This window comes from Dromiciops gliroides, chromosome 1, assembly GCF_019393635.1.
Source record: "Dromiciops gliroides isolate mDroGli1 chromosome 1, mDroGli1.pri, whole genome shotgun sequence".
NCBI lineage: Eukaryota > Metazoa > Chordata > Mammalia > Microbiotheria > Microbiotheriidae > Dromiciops > Dromiciops gliroides.
The window spans coordinates 154,151,020-154,178,573 of record NC_057861.1 but is presented as its reverse complement, the minus strand read 5'-3'; the positions used below and the strand labels follow the sequence as shown (position 1 = coordinate 154,178,573).

Below are 27,554 nucleotides of genomic sequence, written 5' to 3'. Positions count from 1 at the left end.
CAATGCAGATCAAAGCATATTATTTTTACTTCCTTTATTTTTTCACAGTTTTTTTTTCCTTTTGGTTTGTTTCTTCTTTCATGAAATGATTAATATATAAATATGTTTTACATGCTTGCACATATATAACCTATATAAAATTGTTTGTCCTCTTAGGTAGAGCACAGGGGCAGAGAGAAGGAGGAAATGTGGAACTCAAAATTTTATATAAAAGTGAATGTTTAAAATTGTCTTACTATTTAAAAGAGAAAATAGAGAAGTTAGGAATAGGGAGGGAGAAAATGAGTTCAATTTCGAACATGTTGAGTTTAAGATGTGTACAAGATATCCATTTTGAGGTGTCTGAGAGGCAGTTGGAAATGCTAGATTTGTGGTCCATAGAAAGGTCAGGGCAGGATATGTAGATTATGGAATCATCAGCAAATAGATGGTAATTAAATCCATAGGAATTGATATGATCACTAAGTTAGGTAGTAAAGAGGGAGAAGAGAAGGGAGCCCGGAACAGAACCCTTCAGAGAACCTATGGTTAGAGGATATAATCTGAATGAGGATCTAGAAAGTTTTTGAAAAGGAATGTTTAGATAGGTAGGAGGACAATCAGGAGAGAGTGGTATTCTGAAACCCAATCAGTCAATAAACACTAATTATGCACTTACTATATGCTAGGCACCGTGCTGTGACAGAAAGAGAGGAATAATAACAATCCCAGCTCTCAAGGAACTCACAATCTAGTGGAGGAGACAACATATAAAAAACCAGGTACCAACAATGTACATAAATGATAAATTGGAACAGAGGGATGGCACTAAAATTAAGGGAGATTGGCAAAGACTTCTTGTAGAAGGTGGCATTTTAACAGGGACTAGAAGGAAGAAAGCAGTAGGAGATGAGGAGGGAAAGCATCCTATGCATGGAGGACAGCCAATGAAAATGCCTGGGGTCAGGAAGTGGAGTGTCATGTTCAAGCAGCCTCAAAGAGACCAGTGTCACTGAATCAAAGAATGCATGTGAAGAGGGGAGATTGTAAGAACCCTGGAAATAGGGAGAGGGGAGAAGGGGCACCAAGGTAAAAGTTGCAAAGGGGTAAATTAGGTTTGATATAAGAAGAGATTTCTGAACACTCAGACGTCCCAAAATGTAATGGACAACATCGGGACATAGTAGGTTCCCCCATCACTGAAGTTCTACAAGTGGAGGCTGGGGGAACATGTGTCAGTTATAATATAATGAAGAATAATTTTCATGTATGAGTTGAAGTAAATGACCCTTGAGACCCCTTCCAACTCTAATATTCTGTGATGAGGGTGGGGGGAATAGGGAAAATCATTTTAGAGGGATTGTTTATTCATTCAATAAATATTTATTGAATACTTATGCTAATGTACTTAAACACGAAAATGTTTTATTACAATGTGGAGCTGACCCAGGGTTCTCAAAGGCCATGCATGCTCTGGCAGGCTGTAACAAGCAAAAATGAATCTGAATATGAGCCAAGTGACGGACTATATGTCTGTGGTCAGAGGACCAGCCCAGCTCAGTGCAAAAAGACTCATCACTAGGTGGGTCACAGGGGGAATACCTTTTTTGGTCACAAAAACTAACCACACCATTTATGTTATTATAGGGCTTTGTGATCTCCATGCATGGAAAGAATACCTACCCTGACAGAATTATAGATCATAAAATGATGATGATGATGAGAATAACAACAGCAATGACATCACACTTTAAAGTTTGCTTTACCTGTGTCATCTCATTTGAGTCTCACAATAACCCTAAGAAGTCTGTGTTATTGCTATCCCTGTTTTACAGATAGGGAAATGGAAGTCTAAAGCATCATGGATCTAGAAGAGGAAAGGGAACTCAGGACCCTGTAGTCCAGAATCAGACTGCATGTGGCCCACAACACTCCTAAGTGAAACCCAAACCATATTAAAATGTTATTGGGGGGCAGCTAGGTGGCGCAGTGGATAGAGCACTGGCCCTGGAATCAGTAGTACCTGAGTTCAAATCCAGCCTCAGACGCTTAACACTTACTAGCTGTGTGACCCTGGGCAAGTCACTTAACCCCAATTGCCTCACTAAAAAAACAAAAAACAAAAAACAAACAAAAAATGTTATTGGAGGGGCAGCTAGGTGGCACAGTGGATAGAGCACCGGCCCTGGAATCAGGAGGACCTGAGTTCAAATCTGGCCTCAGACACTTAACTAACACTTACTAGCTGTGTGACCCTGGGCAAGTCACTTAACCCCAATTGCCTCACCAAAAAAAAAATGTTATTGGTAAATATTTAACAAAATAAATAAAAATACAACAAAACATAAATGATATTTCATTTTAAACAATACGTGGCCTGCAGGGATCCTTTTATAAGGTTTAGCAGCCCTCATTTCTATTTGAGTTTGATACCACTGATCTACTTCAACCTCAGCATATTACAGAGGAGCAATCAGAGGCCCAGGGAGGGTAATGACTACAGAGGTATGATTTGAACCCAGGTCTTCTGAAGCCACAATGAGTGTTTCTTCACTATGCCAAGATCCTTAAAATATTGAAAATAGACAGAGAGACATAGACAGACAGATGAAAGAGAGGAGGGAGAGAGATAACAATTTGATAGATATAAAGACAAATGGTAGAGACGGAGAAATAAATGATAGGTAGATAGATTATAGATAGAAAGATAGATAGATAGATAGACAGACAGACAATAACATTTATCAAAAGTGTCCTATGTGCCAGGCACTGTGCTAAGGAAAAAATAAGAACAAATAAGACAGTCTCTGCCTTCAAGGAGCTTATATTCTAACAAAGAAACATAACACATAAAGCAGGGCTAGAATGGGGAGGAAGACTTGGTAAGGAGTCTGAGAAAGTGGCTATAGCTTGGAAACAAGTAAATATTATGCAAAGGCACTGTGTTCATGGCCTAGGAGAGAAAAAGATACAGGATTGTTATGAGTTTCAAACCTATGTAAAATGCAAAATTTTAATCCTAAAAATTTTCAGATAAGACAGTCCCTGCCTTAAACAAAATTAAAATCTGAAAGAAAAATAAATACAAAAATGAATGAATGAAAAAAATATTTATTAAGCATTTACTATGTGCCAGTCATGCTAAACACTGGGGAAATGTCCTACCCTCAAGGACATTACATTCTAATAGCTTAGAACAGTGCCTGGTATGCAGTAAGCACTTAATAAATGTTTATTGATTGATCAATTATTAGAGAAGATAACCTGCTCAGTAGAAAGGTGACCAGGGAATATTGTTTTGGTCTATAAAGTCACAAGTATGGTGAGTGGAGCAATGGGGTGGTCAATTGACACACATCTTCATAAGCAAGAGTAACAATGAATTGGGAAGGTAGCTGGTGCAGTGGGTAGAGTACCAAACCTGGAATCAGGAAGACCTGAATTCAAACATGGTCTCAAACACTAACTTTGTTATCTGGGGCAAGTCACTTAACACTGTTTGTCTCAGTTTCCTTATCTATAAAATGAGCTGGAGAAGGAAATGGTAAACCATTCCAGTCTCTTTGACAAGAAAACCCCAAAAGGGGTCATGAAGAGTCAGTCACTGCTGAAAACAACTAAGCAAAGCAAAACAAAACCAAAAAAGTGTTGATTTGACTTACTACTCCCAGAATAAGAAGGAATGGGGAAGAGTATCCTGGGAGTGGTTGAAGTCTGCTACATTGGCTTTAGCAACAGCATGGTTAATAACAAGAAGATGACCAGGGCAGCTAGGTGGCTCAGTGGATAAAGCACTGGCCCTGGATTCAGGAGGACCTGAGTTCAAATCTGGCCTCAGACACTTGATACTTACTAGCTGTGTGACCCTGGGCAAGTCACTTAACCCTCATTGCCTCACAAAACAAAACTAAATAAATAAATAAAAATAACAAGAAGATGACCAAAGAGTAGAACACCAAAGCCCAGGTCAGACTAGATATTGAGGGCTTATGCCAGTGAGTATGTCATGACCCCAGGATTGGAACCCCAAAGACAAATGACTGAGATTCTACAGAATGTGGTCTCTAGTGGTCATTTTAATGATACAACAGACCATTAGGTGAAGGGCACGAGGATGGTCAGAAAAATAAAACATATGAACAAATGTTATGTAGTTGTTTATCTTTAATTTTCAGAGGACCAATGATAAAACAGGCAATGGCTTGATTTTTGTGTGAATTGGATTCAGTAGTCTCATTCTCTCTTCTTGAGTCATCTATGCCTCACTAATCTCTAAGCACCCCACAGCACCTGCTTTAGCCTGCCTTGTGACTGCTGGAACAAATTGTTCTCATCTGCCCATTCTGCTAGGGAAAGTCTTCATATGCTTGGAGTGGGCATCCCCCAACTCACCAACGGGTTTGAGATTTGTCAGTTACTCACAACCTGATTTAGCCCATTGGCTGAGACAGTTTACTGGGCTATAGCTGCTGCTCCTGCTTCTTGGAGACACAGGTAAGAGCTGGGTTAAATCAGGTGGATGCCAAAAGTGAATGAGCAGCCCTGAAAAGGGCTCAGAAAGCCCTCACACCAGAGGTGCTAGCCCTCCCTGAACACCCCATATACCCCACAAATATCATAAGACAAAGGAAACTAAGTGCTACAAAAGAATAATTGGCAGAGAATAAAATGAAGTAAAAAAGAGAAGAATCTAAGGTTACTAACAGATGGTAAAAACATAAAAATTAGATATACAAATTCTAAAAAGGTATGAGTAGGAGAATCTAATAGCAGTCACAAATTTTACAACAAAAAAGGAAGTGGAAATAATGTTGATATGATGAGCTCAATTTTGGGGTCACATTAGCCACCCTCATAGTGCTAGCTAATGGATTCTGAATATGAGAAAATAATACCTAGGAACAACACAGACACTATTCTAATTAAAATTTCCTCTAGTAAAAAACTAATAAAAATATTTGTTGAGCTAAAAGACGGGTTCGCCGTTCTCCAACTTTAAGTGCTTTCTCTATAATGACCACAAGATGGCATAAGAAAAGCCTAAAAAAATTTCACAGATATCAAAGCCATGGAATTTAGCCTTTTCTCTGATCTAAGTTTTCGACAGATATTTTACTGTAGGGAACAGACAAAAGATAGCAGTACCTAGTTTGTAACAACATCTAGAGCCCCTATTTCCATTACAGTTTGGAAAAATAGAAAGGACATAAAGAAATGGAATGTCTTTGTAAACTATTAAAGTGTAATTTAGTGATGGATTGTATTAATCTGCAGACAACAAAGACCATATAAGCGAACATACTTTAAAATCTCATTATTATGTCCCTGGGCCCTATGAAATAGGTCTTTCCTGTCATGGGATTTTCACAGAGCATACAGGGCCAGTGAGATACAGGAATAGCTTCCCATGTGGCATTGTAAGGTTTTCCTAATCATTGCTCCTCTTTCTCTTCTCTTGATTCATCTTTATGACCCTCTTAAGATAGATAGTTACCAATGTTCTGTCCTTAGCTTGCTTTATGCCACATATACAGAGTATCCTAAAAGACAGTATGGTTTTAGCTGTTAAGCCTTTAAACTGAACTAAGACTTTTAGGACAAAATATGTACATGTGGGTGGGTATGATATATGAATACACATAAATGTGTGTGCATACATATGCCTTTATATGCATGCATATATGAATGCATGTGTGCATATGCACACATATTCCTTTTGTAATTTCTGCCTCAACTTTCACCTTGATTAATATATGGTGCATAGGGGGAAGCTAAGTGGCTCAGTGGATAAAGCACCAGCCCTGGATTCAGAAGGGCCTGAATTCTTACTAGCTGTGTGACCCTGGGCAAGTCACTTAACCCTAATTACCCCACCAAAAAAGAAAAAAAAAGAGATCAAGTCAGCAAACCCAGGGAACTAAAAATGCTGGCATATGTTATTGTTCATGATACTTCAAAGATTTTATAGGATGAGAGAAATGCTAGAACACTGGATCAATTTTCTAAAAAAGGGAAAGAGGCTACTCTTAGTTTCCTAATGTGGTGTTTTTTTCTCAATCCGTATCATCTTTGATGGCAATGAAGCTTTTGATACAGTTGATCACCAACCTCCTCCTAGTGGTTACTCTTTCCTCAGTAATATTTCTTGTAACAGCTCTTTCCCTTCTGACAACTCCTTCTCCTTCTTCTTTTTGGGGTCATCATCTCTGTCTCCTGTCTCCCTAACTTGCATGTTACTCAAGTCTGGCCAGGATCTTCTTCTCTCTGTGGGCCCTAACAGAGAGTATTAATGGTATTAATCTCATCATACCTAATGAACTCAATTGTTACCTCTATGTAGATCACTCATATACCCACCATGACTTTTCCACCATAATTCCAGTCCCACATAACCAACTGCCTACTAGATATCTTCAACTATCTGTCTTGTGGAGGTTTCAAATTCAACATTTCCAAAATGGAACTCCTTATCTTCCCAATGCTATCCCACTACATACACACCCAACCCTCCTTAAACTCCATTTTGCTGTTGAGACTCGTTATCAGCAATTCCTTCTCCTTCAAGTCCCATAGCTAATCAATTATATCATTCTGTCCGGATAAGAGGGTCAATATCCAAAAAGATCTTAAAAAGTCCAGAATGATGAATTTAATCTAAAAAGATGAAATTTAATAGTAACAAAATGCATTTTACTTTGAATTTTTCAATTCACAATTAAAGAATATTGAGGAGTCAGACAATGGTCCTTATGAAAAATATCTGGAGGTTTAAGACCCATTCCCTAATAAATTTGTGGCCAAAACACATTAATAGGACAGCTTTCAAAGAAAGAAATGCAAAATATCTGATTATACAGAATAATTCTACAAATTACTAATAATAAAAGAATCAGAACTAAAAATACCTCTGAGGTTTTCATTTGTACTCACCAAATTGGCAAAAGGTAGCAGAACACAAAATCGTAAATATTGGTGAGACTTTTGGAAGATATTCATACTAATACAGTATTGCTATAGAAGTAAATTGGCCAAACCATTCTGTAAAACAATTTGGGAAATAAACTATTATAATTGGATACTGGCCATAACAAGCGCAGCCTTCGGATAATGTACAGTGTGCTCTGATTTCTTCTAACCCACATGGAAGGGTGGAAGAGCTTGCTTCTAGAAGTGCATCATGGAGAGGCCCTGCCCCCAAGTCAGAGCATCTTCAGGAATATATGGCTGTTTCCTGTCTACTTACTGTGTAATGAAGAAAAACATTTTCAATTGTCTGATGATCTGGAACTGAGAGGTACCAACAAATTCAGTCTCTTTTCCTGGTTGTGACTGAAGAAAGGGAAAAGGTAATGTAGTTATTTTACCCTTCCCACCTGGCCTAATGAGGCCTTAAATGAATGATACAGATATTTCTTCTGTCCCTGTTATTTTTCCCTATCTACTCTTAAGTAGATAAGTATTGGAAAAGGAACAGACTAAGGTACAACCTTGCGAGCTTAGAAAAGTTGAAAGACCCAACAGAATTACCATGGCTGGGCCTGGCAAAGAGAGCAAATTGATAAATCCAGCCCAGCACTGGGTCCTTCTGGCAAATGAGAAACTAGATTCTACAAGCAAGGAAGTGACTTATCCATCAGCCATGCGGCACCTGAAGTGGATTGGGTGGGGTGTTATAGCAGCCATTTTAAATTTAAGCCAACCCTCTCCAGGGACCCAAAAGGTAGAAAGGAAAGTGTGCCTTCATTAGGGAGTGCTGTGTTTGGGTTTCCATCCTTCTTATTTCTTCTCAGTAAATATCCTCTTCTAAAAACTAGTTGATATTAATTGGCTATCATTTATATCACAGAAATATCAGCTGGCAAATGATATTGTGACAGTAATCAATGGAAATTAATATTAGGAGGAAACTCACCAGAATGGGGGCTCAATGCAATAACATTCGAAGAACACCATAGCCTTCAGGGGTACCCCTAAAACTCTGAGGGTAAATTGAATAGCAGTCTTCCCTAGGGGGACCAAGTTACCAGGACAAGTAGGAATTGGGATAGAAACTATACCAGATGTCCCACAAGCATTAGTGCAAGTCTTAATAACTTAAAACTGCACCAAGATTTTTGAGAGTTTCAAAATGTCCCGAAAAATATTTCTTTATTAACTATATTTCTGTTACAACAGAATTGGGGGGCAGCTAGGTGGCATAGTGGATAGAACACCGGCCCTGAATTCAGGAGAACCTGAGTTCAAATCCGGCCTCAGACACTTAACACTTACTGGCTGTGTGACCTTGGGCAAGTCACTTAACCCCAATTGCCTCACAAAACAAAACAAAACAGAATTGGGATGGGGGAGGATTATGCTTTGGAAAGTCACACTAATATTAAAATTATCAATAAAATATTTATCTAAAAATGATTTGGGGGTTCAATGGGAATCAAGAAAATGACATGGTAGCTAAAAATAAAAAGTTACTGTAATCTTAGGATGCCAAGTCCAGCAAGGTATAGTATCCAGAAGGAAGGAATTCTACCCTGGTCAGACCATGTCATAGCACTTTGGATCAGTTGAAGGAACTAGAAATGTTTAACTTAAAGAGAAGTATATTTAGGTAAAATGTAAAAGCTGTCTTCAAAAATTTGAAAGGCTATTGTGGGAAGTGAGTTGGCTGTACTTCCAGGGCAGAGCCAAGATGGTGGAGGAAAGGCAGTGAGCTCTCAAACTCATGACACTATCACTCCAAAAACCATCCAAATAATGCCATAGGACAATACCTGGAGCAGCAAAACCCACAGAAAAATGTGCTGAAATCATCTTCTAACCAACAATAGCTTGGAAGGTCAGAAGGAGGGAGCTGCTGTGCTGAGACAGGAGTGGAGCCCAACCCCACAGTCACTCTGACACAGATCCAGTCCCAGGAAGGCCTCACCAGAGAAGGAGACCCCCAGAGCCTCTGAATCAGCTGAAGCGGCAGTGTCATCTGGAACTAAGCTCGCAGTCTGGTGAGAGGGCTGAGCCCTTGGCAGGGGGGGAGACTACAGGAGTCTATGCTGGTGCTGAGGCAGAACTTGGGTTTTTCACCCCTGCTGGGAACCAGGAGGTAGGCTTGAGTAGCAATGGCCCAGGTTGGGGAGGGGCACAGGCTCCTCAGAGCTGACAACCACAAAACACAAAGCTGGTTGATTAGCAAGTTGGTCTGGGGTCATCTATGGATCAGGGAACAGGCCAGGTGAGTGAAGAACCTGATCCTCCTTAAATCATATCACCTGGGACTTCTGAAGCTTGGAACAGTGAAGCCTGGAAACAGTGCCCCACTTTAAGGAGCTAAAAGTCAAGTAAAAGAAAGGCAAGATGAGCAGACAGAGAGAGGTGAGGACCATAGAAAGTTGCTTTGGTGACAAGGAAGATTGAGGTGCACCCTCAGAGGAATATGTCAACGTCAGGGCCCCTATATCTAAAGCTTCCAAGAAAAATATTTCTTGGTCTCAGGCCATAGAGGTGTTCAAAAAGGACTTTGAAGATAAAGTTAGAGAGGTAGAGGAAAAAATGGAAAGAGAAATGAGGGTGATGCAGGAAAGACATGAGAAAAAAGTCAACAGCTTGAAAAGTCAAATTGGCCAAATGGAAAAGGAGGTACAAAAGCTCTCTGATAAAAATAATTGCCTAAGAATGAGGATTGAACAATTGGAAGCTAGTGACTTTATGAGAAACTAAGACACAATAAAGCAAATCCAAATGAATAATAGAGGTCAATGTGAACTATCTTCTGGGGAAAACAGCTGACCTGGAAAATAGATCCAGGAAAGATAATTTGAAAATCATTGGTCTACATGAAAACCATGATCAAGGAAAGAGCTTAGACATCATCTTCCAAGAAATTGTCAGGGAAAATTGCCCTGAAATTGTAGAAGAAGAAGCTAAAATAGAAATTGAAAGAATCCACCAATTACCTGCAGAAAGAGATCCCAAAAGGAAAACTCCTGGCCAAATTCCAGAGCTCTCAGGTTAAGGAGAAAATATTGCAAGCTACCAAAAAGAACGAATTCAAATACTGTGGAGCCCCAATCAGGATAGGACAAGATCTAGCAGCTTCTACATTAAAGGACTGGAGGGCATGGAATATGATATTCCAGAGGGCAAAGGAATTGGGATTACAACCAAGAATCACCTACCCAGCAAAAGTCAACATTATCTTTCAGAGGAAAAAGTGGGAATTTAATGAAAAAGAGGTCTTTCAGGTATTCATGATGAAAAGACCTGAACTGAATGGCAAATTTGACTTTCAAATACGAGACCTTAGAGAACCATAAAAAATTGGAGTTGGGGGACATACCTGGGGTCATGCAGTGGGTGACTGTCTTCTGTCTGAGGCTGGGTTTTTGCTGGGATCCCCCTGGATCCAGGGTGGATGCTTTGTCCACTCTGTCACCTAGCTGCTCCATGATGACATCTTTATGGTTAAATTGAGGGGTGAGGGGAATACACAGGGGGAGGGGGAAGGGCAGAGGTGAAATCCTACATGAAAGAAACAAGAAAAGGCTTATAGAGTAGGGGAAGAGATGGGGGAGGAGCAGGGCAGTAAATGAATTTTACACTCATCAGAAAAGGCTCAAAGACCTTAAACTCATCAGAGTTGCCTCAAGGAGGGATTAACACACACACACCCAACTGAGTGGAGTAATCTATTTAATCTGGGTAGTAAATGAGCCTAACACTCATCAGAATTGGCTCAAAGACCTCAATCTCATCAGAATTGACTCAAGGAGGAAATAACATACTCAATTGGGTGGAGTAATCTCTCTAACTCTGCAGGAACATAGGAGGGGAAGGGCATAAAGAGAGAGGGGCAAAAGAAGGAAGGGCAGATTGGGGGAGGGGACAGACAGAAGCAAATCCCCTTTGAAGAGGGATAGGATGAAAGAAGATGGATAATAGAATAAATATCATGGGGAAGGGAATAGGATGGAAAGGAAACAGTTAACCATAGTAATCATGAAAAAGAGAAAAGGGTAAAAAATTGTACAAAAAATATTTATAGCAACTCTTTGTGGTGACTGAGAATTGAGAACCAAGGGAATGTCCATCAATTGAGGAATGACAGAAGAAGCTGTGGTATATGATTGTGGTGGAATGGTCTTGTGCTATAGGAAATGACAAACAGGATGATCCCAGAAAAACCTGGAAAGACACAAGAACTGATGCACAGTGAAGTGAGCAGAGCTGGGAAGACATTGTGCATAGTGACAGCAGTATTGTTCAATGAGCAATTGTGAATGACTTAACTACTCTCAGCAATACAATGATCCAAGACAATCCCAAGGGACTAATGACAAAGCTTACTATCCACCCCCATAGAAAGAACTGATAAAAAGAGCACTTGTGGATTTTACATGTATAACCTGGTTGTTGTCTTGTGGAGGGGGGAGAAAAGGGAGGGAGGAAGGGAGAAAAATTTGAACTCTTAATCTCATGAAAATGAATGTTGAAAACTACCCTTACATGTAACTGGAAAAAATAAAATAAGTATTTGTTGTTAAAAGAAAAAGAAAAAAAGAAAAAGAAAAAAGAAAGGCTATTATGGCATGTTAATGAAATGTTAGTGGAGTTGTGAATTGTTATACCCATTCTGGAAAGCAATTTGGATTTATGCAAATAATGTAACTTAAATGTCCATACCCTTTGATCCAGAGATTTCCTGCTAAGCATGTACCCCAAGAAGGTCATTGACAAAATGAAAGGAGTTTAATACACCAAAATATTTATAGTAGCACTTTTTTGTGATAACAAAGAATTGGGGGGCCACTAGGTGGCACAGTGGATAGAGCACCGGCCCTGAGTTCAAATACAGCCTCAGACACTTAACACTTACTAGCTGTGTGACCTTGGGCAAGTCACTTAACCCTCATTGCCCAACCAAAATAAATAAATATATAAATAAAAGCACAAGGGAAGATGGCAGAGAGAAGCCAGGAAATTGCCTGAGCTCTCCAGAGTTTCCCTCAAAAAAAAAAAAAAACATTTAATCAAGCCTCTAAATAGATTCTGGAACTACAGAACCTAGAAAAAAGACAGAGAGACACAATCTTCCAATTTGAGATGATTTAAGAGATTTCAGGAAAGGTCGTTCTCACTTGGGCAAAAGGGAAGTACAGCACAGCTCAGCACAGCAGACCTAGATCTAGACCAGGAGTTCTTTTTTTTTTTTTTTTTTGGTGAGGCAATTGGGGTTAAGTGACTTGCCCAGGGTCACACAGCTAGTAAGTGTCAAATGTCTGAGGCCGGATTTGAACTCAGGTCCTCCTGAATCCAGGGCTGGTGCTCTATCCACTGCGCCACCTAGCTGCCCCTAGACTAGGAGTTCTTAATCATGTTTCTGTGGCCTTGTTTAAAAAACAACTCTATTTTCATATAACTGATATCCTTTGTAATCCTACACATTTTATTTTGTGTATTTAAAGACTTTCTTTTCTAGGTTCCTTTAAGTCCCAAATAAAGCCTTCCTTTATGCCTCTTAATGTCAGTGTTTTCCTTCTTTTAATTATTTCCTATTTATCCTACTGTACATGGCTTGCTTTATACATATTTGATTGCTTGTTGTCTTCCCCATGAGATTTTAAGCTTCTCAAGGGCAGAAACTGTCTTTTGCCTTCCTGTCACATAAGTGTTTATGGATCAATTGGTTGATTGATTGATTTTTCTGAGAAGGGGTCCATAAGGCTTCACCAGACCACTACAGGAAACATCAAAAATGTTGACAACTTAAGGGGCAGCTAGGTGACACTTAACTGCCTGTATGACCCTGGGCAAGTCACTTAACCCTCATTACCTTGTAAAAAACAAAAACAAACAACAACAAAAAGCATTTAAAATATTGACAACTCCAATCTAGGCCTGCAAAATAGTAAGTCCTATTTGTGAGAACTTTACAGGAATTCTTTCACCTGACCTATGCAACAAACTCATTAGGGTTACACATAAATATAAGCATTAATGATAAATAATTTTAATTGCAGATAATTAACTTGTCCTCTGTATTAGAGAACTATATCTTCAAGGAAACTGGCAAACTATAACTAAAAAGACTCAGAACTACTCTAAACTTTTCAATCACAAACAATCCATGGGTCTTCAAAGCACTCTTTGCAGGTGCATGCTGGATCAGGCACAGTCATTCAAAAAAGCATCCAAAGAATGTTGGCTCCTTCCAACTTCCTTAACTACACACCAGAGAAGTCTTACATCAGAAAGGGACTAGGAGGAAGTTTGTATCTTATTTTCTTAGGTTAATTATTAGGTATATATTCTGAACAAGTTAGACATGTTTAACTTCTCCAACCAGTCATCCTTCCAAACAAACACTAATAAAATACATTATTAATATACACCGGCTGGCAGAAAGTTAGATCGTAAAATTAGGTGCCCTTTATCTCTTTTAGTAGTACAGAAATTTTCACATTCTCTCTGGGCTAGTGGCTCTCCACTAAAACAATAATGATGCCTTACATTTGTTTAGTACCTTGTAGCTTACAATGTGCCTTCAGGTACATAATAACTGCAGTTCAGAAATGATTCTGTATTTTAGCTTCTTGCAGAGTTTCCTTAAGACACTGAGAAGTTAAGTGACTTGTCAAGGGTCCCATGGCCAGAATATTATATTAGAATCAGGATTTGAACCCAACTCATTTTGACTCCCAAGCTAGCTTTCTATGCACTATATCACACTGCCCACCATTATCATCTTTTTCTACATAGATTGCACTAGCTGGATCCTGAGGTCACTTCCAACTCTCCAATTCTGTGAATCTGATTTGGTAGTCCTTATGCTAATCATCACATCACCTGACATTACCCTCCAAAAAGGCATTCTTATGGAAGCCAGACCTTACACTGATACAGATTTGCAAGGAAACAGTAGAAACTGAGGGGTAGGTTATTTCGGTTTGCAAAATGAATGTTGAATCCCTACAAGGGCACAATCAGATGGCCAGCCAGAATCATTCACCATTAGGTCATCATCCTTGGTAAACTAACAAAAAGACAAATGTCAGTGCTACAAGTAGACCCCAAGCTATGCTTGAAAATTCAAGAAACTACTGAAATTTGGGGCATTATCAAAGGCAAAATTGTTGCTCACTATCTCCTGACCCTAACATAGATGCATAAAAATTTTCAAACAATAGATGTCACCATAACAAATACTCACGATCTCCAAACCAGGGGAAATGAAAAGCCTTCTAAAAATATAGACCTCTATTGGAAGTAATCAAAACCATATAGGAATAGGATTAGTATACATTTTCCCCATTGACTTAGTAGGCTTATCCCAAAGATGCTCTCAGTAAGTCTACAAAAGATGAGTTTGCATCCCAATACTTGTTTTAATTACAAAAAGCAGACATTTTATGTACCTGTGCAATTGTCCATAGTGCATTAAATATAAAAGAATAACCACAGAATAGTGATGCATCTATCTAAATTCTACTTGAAAAGATGAACTGATGAGGAGGAGGATGACATTCTTATATAGCATTTTTTATTTTATAAAGTGATTTCCTCACAATCTTATGAAGCCAGCATCCATTGGGTTTAAACCAAAGTGTTTCCTCTGGTCACCACTCACCTGTGTTTGTTGTCTCCCCCATTAAATTTCAGCTCCTTCAAAACTGGGACTGTCTTTGCTTTTCTGTTTGCATCTAATATAAAGCAACATGAGCAAAACCAGGAAAACAATTTACATAATGACTATAATATTGGAAAGAAAGCGGTTTTGAAAGACTTAACAGCTCTAATCAGTGATCAACCATGATTCCAGAAGATTGATCATGAAGCATGTATCCTACCTTTTGGTAGAAAGGTCTTGCACCAGAGTGCAGAATAGGACACACTTCCAAACATAGCCAGTGTATGGATTTGTCTTGTTTGACTATGTTTATTTGTTACAAAGGAAAGTTTTGAGGGGAGGGAGAGAGGGCATCTAATGATAATGATGCCAAAAAGAAGAAAAGAGAGTCAATGAAATTTTTTCCTTAATTGCACTGAAGAATACAGAAGAACATTCAAAGGGAGACAGAGACAAGCATAACAGCTTTGGAACCAATGTGTTGAATGAATTATATACCCTAAAAAAATGAAGTATGTATAAAAGAGATTTGCATTTTCATATACAACCCTCTTTTCTGTTCTTTGTATATGGAAATGTTAATGCTTACTGATGTTATCAAATTCAAAATAATGACAAATTAAATTTAAATCACCTGTACAAAAAGAAGTAGGTAGGACTTTATGACCTCTGATGTCACCTCCCTCTTTAAATTTATGATCCTATGAACGATCATATGACTAGATGTTCTCTAATGTCCCTTTCCGTTTTAAGTCCTATGATCTATTATTTACCTAGCCTACCAATTCTTCATTCTCCTTAAATCCCATGACTTCCTCCTTTCCTCCACTGAAGCCACCTAGAGGGGAACTCATACTTTGGTCTTATTATTACCTGGAAGTTTTCTATTTTCCTTACTTAAACTCTGTGATTCCTCTACCTGACAACACTCTTCTATCTTTCTATCTCTCTTTAAACCTCCCCCATCCTAAACCTATTTTTGCCCTAAGACTTCTAATATCTCAACTCCTTAGTATTTTCTCAGGCTATCACCCCTGTCCTAATTTCATTTCTCTCATCCCTAATCTTTACCCTGTCAGCATTTCATTCTCCTCACCTCTCACATCATTTTCCCCCTTGTCCTTTTGCTACTAGTGTTTTATAACAAACCTCAGCCCTGGATTATGCCTATTCTGCTCCTATTCACCTGCTTCTGAATGGGGCTAAAGGAAGTCACATAACTATGTTGACAGGACACATTATAAATTCGTATAAGTCAGTCAACTATCATTTATTAAAATCTGCTGTATGTCAAATGCTATGCTCAGTGTTAGGGATGCCCCCACCAAAAAAAAAGCAAAGAAAGAAAAAGCAGTCTCTGCTGCCAAGAAGCTTACAATATAATGGGAGAGGGGGCAGCACTGGCCTTGGATTCAGGAAGACCTGAGCTCAAATCTGGCCTCAGACACTTGACACTTACTAGCTGTGTGACCCTGGGCAAGTCACTTAACCCCCATTGCCTTACCAAACAATATATGCAGAATAAACTGGAAGAAGTCTCAGAAGGAAGGCACTAAGATTACAGAGGACTGAGAAAGGCGTCTTGCAGAAAGTGGGACTTTGGGTGAGCCTTGAAGGAAGCTAATGTTAAGAGATTATTAGTAATGTTGTTAAGAACAGTTTTAGTTGAATGATGAGGGTAGAAGCCTGATTACAAAGAGTTAAGAAGAGAATGAGAGGAAGGGAAGCAGAGGTACCTATCATAGATGATCTCCTCAAGGAGTTTAGCCACAGAAGTGAGGAAAGATATGGGATGATAACCATCAAGCATTGATGGATCAAGTGAGGGTTTTTGAGGATGGGAAAGACATAGGCTCTTAATATATGTTTGTTTATTAGTCAATCATCTTTGTAGGCAGTGGGGGAGCAGCCAGTAGACAGAGACCAGTTGAAGATTCCTTCCTTAGTGACTTCAAACATGCCCGGGTAGCTAGGTGGAACAGTGGACAGAGTACTGACCCTGAAGTTGGGAGAACCTGAGTTCAAGTCTCACCTGAGACACTTATTAGGTGGGTGACCCTGGGCAAGTCACTTAACCCAAATTGCCTTAAACATCCAGGGGCATCTCCAGTTATCCTGATCTACATCTTGCCATTGGATCTAGATGACACTGGAGGGGAGAGTGAGGTTGGCGACCTTGCACAGCCCTCCCTCACTTAAATCCGATTTAGTGCAAGTCATGACATCACCACAATTCCCTTTTGAGAATGAAGGACAAACAACAACAAAACATGCCCATATTTCCACCATCCTTAAAATATTTCATTAGAGACTACCATTCCCACAAGATACCATCAAATTCTCTCCCAATTCTCGGCCAAAAAAAGCTGTCTACACTTGCTTGTCTCCACTTCTCTCACTCACTTCCAAATCCTTTGCATTCCACTTTCTGACTTCATTACCCTACTGAAAGAGCTCTTAAAATTTACTAGTGATCTCTTCTTTGCCAAACTTCATTGTATTTTCTCAGTCTTCACTTTTCTGGACTTTTCTTGACATTTAAAAAAATATTTCTTTCTTATGTGTTTAAAATCTGTCTCTTCCACTGTCTCACTGTCCCAGGATCTTACTACCTCTATTGGCTAGATTATTTCAAAGACAACCTAATTGAGCTCTCAGTTTCAGGTCTCTCACCACTTCGATCCATCCTCCTTGTTTTTGTTGTTGTTTGTCCTTAGTTCTTTTTTGGGGGGGGCGCAATGAGGGTTAAGTGACCTACCCAGGGTAACACAGCTAGTAAGTGTCAAGTGTCTGAGGCCACATTTGAACTCAGGACATCCTGAATTCAGGGCTGGTGCTTTATCCACTGCACCACCTAGCTGCCCCCTTGTCCTTTGTTCTTAAAGAGGACCATGACATTGGGGTGATGCCATGACTTGCACTGAATTAGATTTAAGTGAGGGAGGGTCTATGCAAGGTCACCAACCTCACTCTCCCCTCCAGAGCCATCCACATCCAGCGGCAAGATATACATAAGGACAACTGGAGATGGCCCCTGGATGTTTAAGGCAATTGGGGTTAAGTTACTTCCCCAGGGTCACACAGCTAGTAAGTGTTTGAGGTGAGATTTGAACTCAGGTCCTCTTGACTCCAGGGTCAGTGCTCTATCCAGTGTGCCACCTAGCTGCCCCCAATCCATCCTCAACAATGTCACCAAAGAGCCATCAAATTTTTCTAACATGCAAACATGAAGAAGCCACTTCCTTATTCAATAAATTCTAGTGGTGCCACTTAATCAAATATAAACTCTTCTGTTTAGTTTTTAAAGCCTTTCACAAGCTGGCCCCAACCTGTCTTCCTTGCCCAAATATACATTATTCCTTTACTTACATTCCGAAGCCAAGTTGGCCTTCTCTGTTCCTCACTTATAACATTCCATAGCCTATTCCCAAGCCTTTGTTGTGGCTGTCCCCATGTGAGAAAGGTACTCCTCTTCCTCAGGAATCTCTCTCTTCTTTAAAGACTCTCTTCAAGCACTACCTCCTACATAAAGTTTTTCATTATTTCCTCAACTGATAACATCCTCTCAAACTACCTTTTATTTAATTAGTTTATATTTAATCACATTTATTCTCTTTATATTTATTCTATATATAAATACACAGATGTTTATTTCACATGTGCTTAAAATGTTATATGTACATGTATAGGTAGTGTATACATATAACATATATGTACATTCATATGTGTGTATATGTGCCCTTGTCTCCCCAATAGAATAAAATGTCCTTGCAAGAGGGAATCATTTTATTCTTTGTATTTATATGCCCTGTGCCTAGTAAAGTGATTGGCACATAGCTGGCTCTTAATATATATTTGTTTATTGGTTGATCACTTGGTTTAAAAAAAGGAGCTATTTAAAAAGTTAACTTGTATCCATTTGTATTGTTTTGTTATCTTGTTTCATATAATATTTCTATATTTACACCTAGTAAATAATTTATGTTTTAAGAGAAAGGACATCAAACTGGTGGTCAAGAAACCTAGGTTTATTATTTTTAAAGTAACATTGGTTGAATTGACTTTAAGAATCTGTCCACTGATGGGGGCAGTTAGGTGGCACAATGGAGAAAGCAGCAGCCCTGGATTCAGAAGGACCTGAGTTCAAATTCAACCTCAGACACTTGACACATACTAGCTGTATGACCCTGGGCAAGTCACTTAATCCTCACTGCCCCGCAAAGGAAAAAAAAAAGAATTTGTCCACTGGACCCACAAGACCAACTAGTAGGCCACTGATTGCCTGGTAGAAGTCATAAGAATGTCAGGGAGAATGTCTAAAATTTTAAAAATTAAATCTGTACTCTATAGTAGAGCATTCACATTTCTTAATGATGGGCCATGAAATCAGAAAAACATTTGTGTCCAGGCTAAAAAAATATACTTAGTTTCACATTCATATTCAATTACAATTACTAAATGATCCAAGTTTGCTAGCTTGATACTTGGTAACAAGCAGTAACTAACACAATGATAGTTACAGGTAGGTTGGACCCCTTGGGCTTGATAATTCATATCTGGCAGCTAATAAGGTTGTTTTTTTTTAATTGCTAAAAACCTGAAACAGGCTGCCTTCTTGGGGTCAAAGAGGACCCCCATTTGGGCCATAGGTCATGTGTTATACATTTGTGTTCTTCAAAGTGTTTTGCACAGCCATACCTGTGAGATAGCATGAATATTCTATTATGGTCCCATTGGTCTTGAGGACTTGACATTAGATGTATAAGCCAAATTTCCTTAACTCAGACCCTTTCCCAGGAATAGTGTGGTATTGTAGAAAGAGCACTGGAATGAGTCAGGAGACCTAATTTCTAATCTAAACTCTTCCACTAACTTGCTGTCAATACTAAGCAAATCATTTAGACTCTTTCAGCCTCTTTTTTCTCACCTCAGTTATGAGTATGGGGATCTAAGCTCCTCTGAGGGATTGGGATAACAGACATCCCTCCCAAATAATCCTCCTGGAAGCTCCCTGTTGAGTTGACAACTCTTCTCTCCTCTGTCACTGTATCAATCATGCCATAAATATTCATTAAGTACTAGCCATAAAGGGAAAAAATGATAGTGGTGGTTGGGAAGTTTGCATGATGAAAAGAAGCCAATAGTCTATCAACCAATCAAGAAGCATCTTATAAGTGCCTACTATATACCAGTTAAAGGCAGCATGCATAGCAGATGGGGAATCAAGAAGACTTGGGTCCAGCTCTCACCTTTGATATATACTGACTATGTGATTCTGGGTAAATCATTTAACCTCTCAATGTTCTAGGCAACTTTCTAAGACGAAGTTGCAGAGAAGATGCTAGTTTGTATAGGTAAAGAGAGTTCTCTATACCAGTGAAATCACTGATCTTAACCAGGTCCTGGCAATCCAAAAGCAAAAATTAAACAGTTCCTTCCCTCAAGGAATTTATTAATCTAGGAAGTATGCAGGGCAGCTAGGTGGTGAAGTGGATAGAGTACCAGGGCTGGAGTCAGAAAGACCTGAATTCAAATCTGACCTCAGACACTTAGCTATGTCACTTAATCCTGTTTGCCTCAGTTTCTTCATCTGTAAAATGAGATAGAGAAGGAAAAGGTAAAGTACCCCAGTGTCTCAAAGAGTCAGACATAATGGAAATGACTGAAAAACAACAATAAAAACAATAGGGAGTATGTAACTAGGGAAGTCACATATTCTTTGGTTCCTCTCAATTCACTTCAACAAGCAGAAGACATTCATTGAGCCAGGCACTGTGCTAGTTCTTACAGATGTAAGACCTAAAAATGAAACATTCCTCACCAACAGGGAGCTTATATTCTAATCCCCACCACAGTCCTAGGAACTACCACTGAATGGGTTGTACAGTGATAGAAAGGCCTCTGATTCCAGGTAAGATGTAGTAATTCACTCCATTCTCCCTCATCACCATGATCTCAATAGCAGCAGTTCCACTCTTCCCATTATTTTCCCCACCCCTTGCACTTCATAGTGAATAAAGGCTGAGTAGGGAGCAATGTCCAGGTAGTAATAACAGAGAGCATGTGTATCCTCAAGATTCAGTTCCATATGAAGCCTTTCCTAATTTCTCTAGTAGCTAATGCATTCCCCCCAAGTCCAGTAATTACTCTGTATTCATTTGGTAAATACCTATAAATGTATGCATCGTTTCTTCCAATAGAATGTGAGTTCTCTAGGGGCAGGGGACATTTGTTTTTTGCCTTTCTTTGTTTTTTTTTGGGGGGGGTGTTGTTTTTCTGTTTTGTTTTGTTTTGGTTTTTTGTGAGGCAATTAGGGTTAAGTGACTTGCCTAGGGTCACACTGCTAGTAAATGTTAAGTGTCTGAGGCTGGATTTTAATTCAGGTCCTCCTGAATCCACGGCCAGTGCTCTATCCACTGCGCCACCTAGCTGCCCCCTTTTTTTTCCTTTCTTTGTATCCCCAGCACTTAGCACGCTACATAACTCATAGTAAGGACTTAATATATGCTTACTAATGGATGAGTTGAGTGATTCATGTCATCACAATGCTTCTCAAATCTGAACCTTTCTTTTAAGTCACACAGTCTCCCAGGACTTTACAACTGCACTACTGCAGTAGCCTCCTAATTGGTTTCATTCTAATCTCTCTTCTGCAATTCACCCTCTCTATACAGATGCCAAAATAATCTTAAAGCACTGACAAAGTCACTCCTTTGCTCAAACTTCAGTAGCTCCCTATTTACCTCTAGACAAAAATACAAACTACTCAAGGTGCTTTAAGGCCCTCTGTAATCCAACTGGCTCCAATCCATTTTTCCAGCCTTATTTTGAATTATTCTCCCTTCATAGACACAATGACTCAGCCAAATTAGAATTTCATGTAAAGGCAAATATTTAGTCAATTTGAAAATGTATATCACCTCTACTAATAAAGACCACATCATAACAAAATTACAAACCAGAACCTTGGTAGTAAAATACACATTCATACATTTCTGGAGTATAAAGCATTTTCTCTGCCCTTCAACTAGCCTAGGGCTCCTTAAATTTCTTCGACTTGAGACCCCTTTTCACCCAAGAAATTTTATGTGACCCTGGATATATAGGTATATAAAATAAGTACACATAACCTTTTACTGTTGCCAAATTTTTTGTGACCCCCACATTCAGTTACATGACCCCATTTGGGGTTTCAACCCACAGTTTAAGAAGCTAGAAACCAGTCTGCCAAGGAACTAGCTACTCTATCGTTTAATTTCATAAAATATGATTTAGCACAGTCAAATTAATTCAAAGCTGATGTATAGTGAAGTGAGCAGAACCAAGAGAATACTGTGCACAGAGACAGCAATATTGTTTGATGACGAAATGTGAGTGACTTCAGTATTCTGAACAATACAATGATCCAAGACAATCCCAAAGGACTATTGATAAAACAAACTATCTACCTCCAAAGAACTGATACTGACTGAAAACAGACTAAGCATGCTATTTTTCACTTTCTTTCATTTTTTTCTTTTATTCAAGTTTTCTTGTACAAATTGACTCATGGCAATGTTTTTACATAATTGTACATGTATAACCCATATCTGATTGCTTGCTGCCTCAGAGAGGGGGGAGTGAAGGAAGGGAAGGAGGGATAAAAATTGGGATTCAAAACTATAAATAAAAATGTTTCTTACTTAAAAAATTAATTCAAAGTCGTGAAGGTGGAACAAATAAGAGCAATTCATAGAATGGTTGGCTCATACATTTAGAGCTAGAAAGGAACTCAGAGCTCATGTAGTCTAACCTTTTATTTTACTGATGAGGAAGCTAACAAAGAAGGTATATGATTTTTCCAATTACATTACAATGCTAAAATTTGAATTGTAGTCCTCTTTGCATTTTAATTACCTATGTTTTCTTGAATAATATTACTCAAAAGCAGAATAATCAAAAGAAAAACTAGTAACAGAGTAAAGGTAGGTGACCTAAAATATCCTTTCCACTGAGGGACATCTGAGGCAAACTGAAAGTTTTCCCATTAAAATTTTTTAATTACAAAAAGATTAAAATATGCATATATGTATGTTTACACATGTGTCTATGTTTATAGAGAGACAGATAAAATATATACATGTGTTTATATAGAGAGATACAGGTAGAAATATATATGTTTATGTAGAGATATAGATAAATAGAAATATATGCATTTAGATAGAAATACATACATGTGTGTCTATTTATATAAAGATAGATTAGATAGAAATATGTGTAGATAGACAGATGATAGATAGATAGATAGATAGATAGATAGATAGATAGATAGATAGATAGATAGATAGATAGATAGGTAGGTAGGTAGAGATGCACACATATATTCTTACCCCAGCAAAGTATTCCTTTACTAAGATGTAACTTTGTCTTTATAACTATGATGTTAAAAGCTCTTCCTAGGATGCCAAGAATTATTCCTGAGAATAGTCCCAGCAAGAACTGAGAAGGTGGGAACAAGTATGGACTGTGGCACAGTCTAGCTCCTAAAAGCCAGTTCAGTAATTCTGCAAACATTTTATGAATTCACTTGCTAGCCTGAAGTTTTAGAACACATGCTACATTGTATGAATGAAAGTGCTGCATCCAACAGGTTCCTTTGCCTTTAACAAATTACTCAGGAAAGAAGTATTTACTGAGAGCTCATAGGTGAGCAATGTGGGAACAAGGTGAACAGGTAAATAACACCTGACCTAGCCTTTGCCAAACCCAGAACAATTGTCCTTCCCACCCCCATCCCCAAACTCTCAGAGGGTAAGAATCATGTTAAGTTTTGAAAGAGCCTTGAACAATACAACTATTCAAACTATAGGTTGATACATATGCATGTGAACAAGGATACCTTAACAACTAAATTTAAAATCAATAGAAGTGCTAATATGGACATTTGTTTTATGTGTCTTCACATATATAATTGATATTCTATTGCTTGAGAAGGGGATGGGGATGGACAGGGGAGGGGCTAGAGGGAGGGAATTAAGAACACAGATTTTTTTTAATAATGTTAAAAATAAATAATAAATGATATTTTAGAAATAAAATTTGTTAAAGTTAATAAAATTGGGCAGTTAGGTAGCACAGTAGATAAAGCACCAGCCCTGGAGTCAGGAGGACTTGAGTTCAAATCCGGCCTCAGACACTTGACACTTGCTAGCTGTGTGACCCTGGGGAAGTCACATAACCCTCATTGCCCTGCAAAAAAAAAAAAATTAATAAAATTAACACGTCATAGGGGCAGCTAGATGGCACAGTGGATAGAGCACCGGCCCTGGAGTCAGGAGTACCTGAGTTCAAATCCGGCCTCAGACACTTAATACTTACTAGCTGTGTGACCCTGGGCAAGTCACTTAACCCCAATTGTCTCACTAAAAAAAAAAAATTAACACGTCATGAGGAATTGTTCAAGTTTTGTACCACTCAAATATTAGCACTGTCATAAGACTGTTGAGAATTCTGCTCCCCAGATTTTTTTTGTATTAGGTGAAGCCTCTATTACCCCTCCTTAGAATAATAGGGTTTTTTTATTCATAATTAAAGGAAATGCTAAGTTTCAGTTAAATGTTAGTGAAAATAGATATGGATTCCATCCAAGTTCACAAGATTCTCTAAAATCTATCTACCCCAAGTTAAAAACTCCTGCTTAAAGAGAATTTGAGCCCCTGAACTTGGAATCTTTCTACCTTAACAAGGGTATATTTTGGAGGAATATACCCAATAAATCATACCTAACACAAATTTCTCCTTGAAAATAGTTTACATGTATTGCAGATAATACATTACACTGATTATTTGGGGTTGTATTTTTAGTTCAAACTAAATTTCCCAGTCTTCCAGATGATTTCTTTAGCCCTAGCTGAAAAAGCATTTGGTTCTAGATTCAGAGAACCAGGGTTCACATGCATACTTCTTTATCTTGCAGAAGTTAGTTAATCTCCCCAGTGTGCTCAGCTGTAAAATGAATGAGTTAAACCAAATGACCTTTAAGATTGCTTCAAGCTAGAACTATGATCCTATAGAGAAATTCACATGTAAAGCATACATAGAGAAAGAATAAAGCAGGGAATTTGATTTTATTTTATTAAATAATAAACATTTTTATTTATCGTTTTGGGTTCCAATTTTTATCCCTCTTTTCCTCCCTCCCCCCTCCTTGAGGAAGCAAACAATCAGATATGGGTTATACATGTATGATTATGTAAAACATTACCATATTTGTCTTTTTGTACAAGCAAACTTGATTAAAAGAAAAAAATGAAAGAGTGAAAAATAGCAAGCTTCAGTCTGTGTTCCATCAATATCAGTTCTTTCTTTGGAGGTGGATAGTATGTTTCATCAATAATCCTTTGGGATTGTCTTGGATCATTGTATTGTTGAGAATAGTCAAGTCGTTCACAGTTCTTCATTAAACAATACTGCTGTCTCTGTGTAAAATGTTCTCTTAGTTCTGCTCACTTCGTAATACATCCCTTCATACATGTCTTTCCAGGCCTTTCTGAAGTTATCTTGCTTGTCATTTCTTATAGAACAATAATATTCCATCACCATTACATACCACAGTTGGTTTAGCCATTCCCCAATTGATGGGTATTCCTTTGATTTCCAATTTTAGCCACCACAAAAATAGCTGCTATAAATATTTTTGTACTAATAAGTCTTCTTCTTTTGGGGGAGATGTCTTTGGGATATAAACCTATAAGTAGTATTGCTCAATCAAAGGGTATGCCCAGTTCTATAGCCCTTTGAGCATAGATCCAAATTACTATCCAGAATGGGTAGATCTTTTCACAACTTCATCAACAGTGGATTAGTGTCCCAGCTTTCCCACATCCCCTCCAACATCCAATATTTTGCATTTTGTTATATTTGCCTTTCTGATAGGTGTGGAGTGATACCTCAGACTTGTTTTAATTTGCATTTCCCTGATCAATAATGATCTAGAGCATTTTTTCATATGATTATAGATAGCTTTGATTTTGTGATAAAATAATGGAATTTGGCAGACTCCAAGGGGCCTCACCTGATTGATTTAGTATTGTTTGAATTGAGAATAAGAAACTGACTAAGTACTGACTTAAGGAGGATTGGATCGAGGCCACACCTGGCTGGCCCTGAGTGACATGTTGGTGTACTACTGACGTCAACAAGAGATCACTCTCAACCAACCAGCTTGAAGGACCTCCCCTTTGGGGGAGGGAGAGAGTAATGAGGAAGTGAATGCTTGCTGAGGGAAGAACTCATTTTTTTTGGTGAGGAAGAGGTACGTGTTGAGAGAGGGAGAACAGGAGTCCCCCTTGTTGTTCAGGACATTTGTTTGGTGGTGAGCGCTTTCAAGTGGGCTGCTAGGAAAGGAAATTGCTTTTTTTCTCTCTGGCTATACCGAATTAGATCTGAGCTAGGATTTCCATGCTATAAGGAATCTGTTCTCAATCTCTCTCTCTCTCTTCACTAACTTATAATATATATATATTTTAATAAATCTTTAAAAGCCTAAATTCTTGCTGAATTTATCAATGATTTTAGCCAGCTTCCCCTCAAGACTGGGGGCAGATTAGAACCCACAATTTAGATTTTAAACAACACAATTTCTTTGTCTGAAAACTGCCTGTTCATATCCTTTGACCATTTATCAAGTGGGGAATGACTTGTATTTTGATAAGTTTGATGCAGTTCTCTATATATTTGAGAAATGAGGCCTTTATCAGAGATATTTATTTCAAAAATTCTTTCCCAGTTTTCTACTTTCCTTGTAATCTTGGTTACTTTAGTTTTGTTTGTGCAAAAGCTTTTTAATTTTATATAATCAAAATGATCTATTTTACATTTAATTTTATTCTCTATTATCTTCTCTGGTCCTAAATTCTTCCCCTGCCCATAAATCTGACAGATAAACAATTCCATACTCCCTGAATAAACAGGGAATTTTTACCTTCCCAAGGATCCCATTGTCAGTTGGCACCCTTTTCTCCAAGGATCTGAGATCTCCTGGGACATAAAAGACACAATTTTCCTGCAAAGAGCTATGTTAAAAAAGAAAGCACCTCTCCAGATCTCCAGAGTTATACCCTCTCTTCATTTCTCCTACCAGAAATGCTATTTCTCCCACCAAAAGCCAAAATATCTTGATTCAGTTCTATTAGGTACCAAATGTTTCTCCTTACCTTGTTTTCTTTGTTAGTAGCCAACTCTTCCCAAGAACTTGGAGTTAAGAACACATAATATTGTAGCTTCCCTGTATACAGCCCTTAAGCCAGGGCTATGGCTAATAAGTTGTGAGGGCAGAGATCACTGAACCACGGATCCTCTAACCTCAAGGAAGGAGACCAAACCTAAACAAAATCCTGTCCTCTCTTCAAGGGAAACCATAATTGTATTATTTTTTTTTCATAATTGCATTCTAATCACCTCTTCCCCCCAAGTATTCATTCTGGAGCCTTTCTCTGACTTCAGTCTGACTCCCATGGAAACAGTAGCAAACATAGAATGCAAGAAGATATAGACTGGTTCATTTGGTGGCCATGTAGGCTATGCCAATAAGTAGACAGGCAATGAAATAGGGAACTAGCTACCCTACCTGGACCAACCAATCAGACAACCAGCATTTAATTTCCTCCAACCCAGTTGCAACTATATCCTCATTTTTCTAACTCAGTCTAGCAGCCTAAGTTGTGTTCAACCTCCCAATTTCCTGCAGTTAACTTTTTTCTCTCCTTTGCTCTTTTGCTCCTGGAGGTTTTACTCAATTAATCACACTGCCCAAACTACTTGAGTAAATTCTGACCTGCCCCTTCCCTTTTTTCTACTTTCATAATTGCTGGATTTACATAAAGACTTTCTGTTGATTGCATGTTTGTATTTCCCTATTCGATTATAAATTTCTTGAGGACAGAAGGTTGTCCTTCATTTTTAGCCAAACCAACAAATACAT

The 27,554-nt window shown here is 38.5% G+C and overlaps 1 pseudogene; it reads right to left on the bottom strand.

Annotated features, from left to right (window-relative positions):
• Window positions 1-27,554, bottom strand: part of LOC122746702 — a 55,981-nt pseudogene that overhangs the window by 25,436 nt on the left and 2,991 nt on the right.